Here is a 5,327-nt window from a genome sequence, read left to right on the forward strand (position 1 = left end):
ACAGAGGGACACGTGGGGGACACGGGGATGGATCGAGGACATGCTCAGCACCATGGAGGGTCACATTGGGGACATGCCAGGCACCACAGGGGGACATGGGGACAGATTGGGGATTTGGGGACAGATTGGGGACATGCTGAGCACCATGGAGAGAGACATGGGGATGTGCCAGGTGCCACAGGGGGACGTGGGGACAGAGTGGGGATGTGGGGACAAATTGGGGACGTGCTGAGCAAAGGGACACGGCGGGGACAAGCCAGGCGCTGCCTGGGGACACGGGGACAGATTGGGGATGCCATGGGGACACATGGGGGTGCAACAGGGCAAAGGGACATGGTGGGGACAAGCCAGGCGCTGCCTGGGGACACTTGGGGACCCCCCAGACACACGGGGGGACGGAGCCCTGTGCCAGCCACCACGTGTCCCCGAACCAGCCCCACTGTCACCCTCCCCACACCCCCCTTCCGGGGGGGGGGACACATCTCCCCTTATCCCCGGGGCCACTTTGGGGGTCCCCTGTCCCTTGTCCCCCCCCCGGGACAGCCGCGTCCCCACGCTGCGCGGAGCCACCCGTGGGAGCAACGCAGCTTTATTTCCATCCTGCCACCCATGGGTGCTGCGGGGGGGTGGAGGGGGGGCAATAAACCGGGGGGGGGGGACAATAAACCGGGGAGGGGGGACAAATCGGGGGGGGGGCAGCAAACCGAGGTGCTAAAAGGGGGCAAACCCCCCCTTTTTGGGGGTATAAATAACCGGGGGTTTAGTGCAAACGGGTGCGGGGGGGTCACTAGAAATAAATTACTAGCGGGGGGGGGGCCGTATCGGGGACCCCCCCCCCTTTTTGCTGGGCGGGGGGGGTGCTCAGCTTCGTTAGCAGCAATTAGGGCACCCAAAGGTGGCATTAACGGGGGGGGGGCCCCCACCCACCCTGGCTCCTGCTGGTCCCTTGGGTGGGGGGGGGGTTTAGGGTGCCCCCCCACCCGCTGCTGCCCCTCGGCTGGGCACTGGTCATGGGGGGTGAGGGGGGGGCCCGGACGCCTGGGTCCACTGTGGGGGGGGGGGCTATGTACAGTGCGGGGGGGGGGCAGGTGGTTACAGGCATGTGGTGGCGGCGGGGGGGGGTCTGTATATACAGTCCGGGGGGGGGGGTGCTGCCAGGACGCCTGGGCCCCCTGTGTGTCCCCCCCCCGGGGGGGGTGGCCTCAGGGGGGGGTCCCCGGGGGGGCCGGGGGGGCGGCGGGCCGCAGGCCGGCGGCGCAGAGCAGCAGACAGTCCTTAGCGGCGCTGGGCCGGGGCACCTGGGGACGGGGACAGGGCTCAGGGGGCGACCGGGGGGGGGGGGACACGGGGACGGTCCCCTCTGTGCGTGGGTGTCACCCCCCCCCGCCGAAATCCGCCCCCCCCCCCGGCACCCCGAAACGGCCCCTGCAAAATGCCACCCCCCCCCCCACAGGGTGAGCCTGGGTGGCACCGATGTCCCCCACGGTCCCCTCGCTGTCACTGAGGTCCCCCCGTCACTGATGTCCCCCCTTGTCCCTGATGTCCCCTCTTGTCCCTGAGGTGTCCCCCCCTTGTCACTGAGGTCCCCCCCAATGGCACTGAGGTCCCCCCCAAATTTGGGGGTGGCCCCAGCTCGGGGGGACAGCAGTGTCCCCACAGGTGGCACAGGTGGCCCCCTGGGTGACACCGGCTGGCGGTGGCCGTGACCAGGCCGGTGGCAGTGGCAGGGGTGACGCAGCCCGCGGTGACAGTGCCGGGGGTGACAGTGCCATGGGTGACACGGCCCGCGGTGGCGGTGCCATGGGTGGCAATGGCCAGGGTGGCACAGCCTGGAGGTGACACAGCCAAGGGGTGACACAGCTGGGGGTGGCAGTGCCATGGGTGACACAGCCCACGGTGACAGTGTTGAGGGTGACACAGCCTGCGGTGGCAGTGCCATGGGTGGCGATGGCCGGGGTGGCACAGCTGGAGGTGGCAGTGCCATGGGTGACGCAGCCCATGGTGGCGGTGCCGAGGGGTGGCAATGGCAGGGTGACACAGCCTGGGGGTGGCAGTGCCATGGGTGACATGGCCCGTGGTGGCAGCGCCACGGGTGACAGCCCACAGTGGTGGTGCTTGGGGTGGCACAGCCTGTGGTGGCAGTGCCATGGGTGACACAGCCCGCGGTGGCGGTGCCATGGGTGGCGATGGCCAGGGTGACACAGCCTGGGGGTGGCAGTGCCATGGGTGACATGGCCCACAGTGACAGTGCCGAGGGGTGGCACAGCCTGGGGGTGACACAGCCAAGGGGTGACACAGCGAAGGGGTGGCAGTGCCATGGGTGACACAGCCCGCAGTGGCAGTGCCATGGGTGGCAATGGCAGGGTGGCACAGCCTGCGATGTCAGTGCTATGGGTGACATGGCCCACGGTGACAATGCTGAGGGGTGGCACAGCCTGGGGGTGACACAGCCAGGGGGTGACACAGCCGGGGGTGGCAGTGCCTGGGCTTGGAGGTGGCAGTGCTGATGGTGGCAGTGCCAGGGCTGGTGGCAGTACCAGGACGGTGGCAGTGCCGAGAGGTGACAGCGCTCAGGGGTGACCCAGCCCGAGGTGGCAGTGCCCAGGGGTGGTGGCAGTGCCTGATGGTGGCCCAGAGCGGGGTGGCAGTGCCAGGGGTGTCCTAGCCTGGGGGAGGTGACAGTGCTGGGGGTGGCAGCGCCTGGGGGAGGTGACAGAGCCTGGAGGTGTCACAGAGCAAGGTGGCAGTGCCCAGGGGAGGTGGCCGTGCCGGGGGTGTCCTAGCCCAGAGTGGCAGTGCTGGGGGTGGCAGTGCCCAGGGGAGGTGACAGCGCCGGGGGTGGTGGCAGTGCCCGGGCAAGGTGGCTGTGCCTGGGGGAGGTGACAGTGCCAGGGGTGGCCGTGCTGGGGGTGACAGTGCCCGGGAGAGGTGGTTGTGCCTGGGGGAGGTGACAGAGCCAGGGGTGGCAGTGCTGGGGGTGACAGTGCTGGAGGTGACAGTGCCGGGGGTGGCAGTGCCAGGGGTGGCTGTGCTGGAGGTGACAGTGCTGGAAGTGATAGTGCCAGGGGTGACAGTGCCGGGGGTGACAGTGCCGGGGGTGGCAGCCCTGGGGGTGGCAGTGCCAAGGGTGTCCATACTGGGGGTGACAGTGCCAGGGGTGGCAGTGCTGGAGGTGACAGTGCCAGGGGTGACAGCCCCAGGGGTGGTGGCAGTGCCCGGGCGAGGCATCCCAAGCCCGGGGTGGCCATGCCGGGGCGAGGTGGCCGTGCCGGGCCCAGCGGTGGCCGTGCCGGGGCGAGGTGGCCGCGCCGGGGACAGTGGCCGTGCCGGGGACAGTGGCCGTGGCCGAGGTGGCAGCGGGTGGCGGTGCGCGGGGTGGCAGCCCCCGTGGGCCCCCACGTACCCGGGCAAAGAGCAGCAGGTGCCGGGACAGGGGCACCACGAGCGGCGACCGGTAAAGCCGCGCGGGCGCCGTGCTGCCGGGCTGCAGAGAGAGCAGAGAGCGTCAGCGGCCCCCCAGGACCCCCCCCCGGGCCCCCCCCCCGCCCCCGAGGCCCCCCAAACCGCCCCCGAGGGCCCCCGAACCGCCGTCCCCCCCCTCCCCGTGCCGGGCTTACGTCCGCCGGGTGCTCCGGGTGGGGGGCGGCGGTGGTGGCGGCGGGGGGCTGCCCACGGCTCCTGCAAGGGGGGGGGGGAGATGGGGGGGGTCAGAGCAGCGCCAGGTCCCCCCTTCCCCCCCCCCAAAAAAATGCCTTTTTCAGGGGTCTGGGGGGGTTCAGAGGGACCTTAGGGGGGTTGTGAGGCACTTGGGGGGTTCTGGAAGGGATTTGGGGGGGTCCAGAGGGACCTGGGGGGGGTTATGGGGCACTTGGGGGGTCCTGGAGGGGATTTGGGGGGGTCCTAGAGGGGCCTGGGGGGGTTATGGGGCAGTTGGGGGGCCCTGGGGGGGATTTGGGGGGTCCTGGAGGGATCTGGGGGGGGTCAGAGGGACCTGGGGGGGTTATGGGGCACTTGGGGGGTCCTGGGGGGGGATTTGGGGGGTCCTGGAGGGGATTTGGGGGGGTCCTAGAGGGGCCTGGGGGGGTCCAGAGGGACCTCGGGGGGGTTATGGGGCAGTTGGGGGGCCCTGGAGGGGATTTGGGGGGTCCTAGAGGGCCTGGGGGGTCCAGAGGGACCTCGGGGGGGTTATGGGGCAGTTGGGGGGGCCCTGGGGGGTATTTGGGGGGTCCTGGAGGGATCTGGGGGGGTTCAGAAGGACCTCGGGGGGTTATGGGGCAGTTGGGGGGCCCTGGGGGGGATTTGGGGGGGTCCTAGAGGGGCCTGGGGGGGTCCAGAGGGACCTCGGGGGGGGTTATGGGGCAGTTGGGGGGTCCGGGGGGGATTTGGGGGGGCCTGGAGGGGATTTTGGGGGTTGCGGGGTGCCGGGGGGGGGACTGCAGGTTTGGGGGGGATCAGAGGGATTTGGGGGGGTTATGGGGCAGTTGGGGGGCCCTGGGGGGATTTTGGGGGGTTGCGGGGTGCCGGGGGGGGGACCGCGGGTTTGGGGGGGTCGGAGGGGTTCGGGGGGGGCTGGGGGGGGCCTTGCCTTCCTCCCCGGGGGCCTTGGCCCCCCCGAGCTGGGCCTGCAGCCGCCGCAGCTGCGCTTCCAGTTCCAGGTTGCGGCTCTCGGCCTCCTGCAGGCGCCTGCGGGGGGGGGGGGGGGGGGACACGACCGGGGGGGGTCGGGGGGGGGGCCGGGACCCCGACACCGGGACCCCGCCGGGGCCAGGACCCCCCGGTTGTCACTGCCCTGGTGTCCCCAAGGCTGGTGGCACCTTGGTCGCCAGTGTCTCCTGTGTCCCCCCGGTGTCCCCGGGGCTGGTGGCACCTTGGTCCCCACTGTCCCCTGTCCCCCCCCCGTGTCCCTGGGGCTGCTGGCACCTTGGTCCCTGATGTCCCCTATGTCCCCCCGATGTCCCCGAGGCTGGTGGCACCTTGGTCCCCGGTGCCCCCCGGTGTCCCCGGGGCTGGTGGCACCTTGGTCCTTGCTGTCCCCTGTCTCCCCCCCCCCGTCCCCGAGGCTGGTGGCACCTTGGTCCTGGTGTCCCCTGTGTCCCCCCGGGTCCCCGGGGCTGGTGGCACCTTGGTCCCCGATGTCCCCCCCCCCCCCCCGTCCCCGAGGCTGGTGGCACCTTGGTCCCTGGTGTCCCCTGTGTCCCCCCCACCCCCGGTGCCCCGCACCTGGCCAGCCCCTGCCCCTCGGCCCGGTGCCCCCCCCGGTTCCACCCCCCGGTGCCCCCCCCGTGCCCCCCCCGGTGCCCCGCACCTGGCCAGCCCCTGCCCCGCGG

General features: G+C 71.6%; 1 long non-coding RNA gene across 1 annotated transcript; it reads right to left on the reverse strand.

Annotated features, from left to right (window-relative positions):
* Window positions 1–495: 495 nt before the first annotated feature.
* LOC135325229 (uncharacterized) lies at window positions 496–3,671 on the reverse strand. Its single transcript, XR_010386371.1, has 3 exons — window positions 3,618–3,671; window positions 3,404–3,484; window positions 496–1,298 (listed from the first exon to the last, which is right to left on the reverse strand). It is a non-coding gene; the product is annotated as an uncharacterized LOC135325229 (long non-coding RNA).
* Window positions 3,672–5,327: the final 1,656 nt, after the last annotated feature.

This window comes from Dromaius novaehollandiae, chromosome 34, assembly GCF_036370855.1.
Source record: "Dromaius novaehollandiae isolate bDroNov1 chromosome 34, bDroNov1.hap1, whole genome shotgun sequence".
Taxonomy (NCBI): Eukaryota; Metazoa; Chordata; class Aves; order Casuariiformes; family Dromaiidae; genus Dromaius; species Dromaius novaehollandiae.